We start from the raw sequence: 408 nt of genomic DNA on the forward strand, positions 1-408 counted from the left end.
AATGGGGTGGGAGATAGTGTCAAAGGCCTTCCTGAAGTCCAGAAAGACTACATTCACCACGACACCTGCATCCAATGATTTTGTGACCTGATCATAGAAGGCAATCAGGTTGGTCTGACAGGACCTGCCTCTAGTGAACCCATGTTGGCTGCCCCTGAGCATCATCCCCCCTGCTGATCCTTCCCAGATGTGCTCCTGGATAATCTTCTCAAAGAGCTTCCCCGGGATCGAAGTAAAACTAACGGGCCTATAGTTGTCCGGGTCCTCCCTCCCCCCTTTTTTGAAAATGGGGACCACGTTAGCCTTCTTCCAGTCATCTGGCACCTCATAAAGCCATGCCAGGGGTCCCTCAATAACCCCTGCCAATTCGCTCAACACCCTGGGGTGGAGAGCATCTGGACCTGCTGA

This window comes from Gavialis gangeticus, unplaced genomic scaffold, assembly GCF_001723915.1.
Source record: "Gavialis gangeticus isolate Ggan-Ray unplaced genomic scaffold, GavGan_comp1, whole genome shotgun sequence".
NCBI lineage: Eukaryota > Metazoa > Chordata > Crocodylia > Gavialidae > Gavialis > Gavialis gangeticus.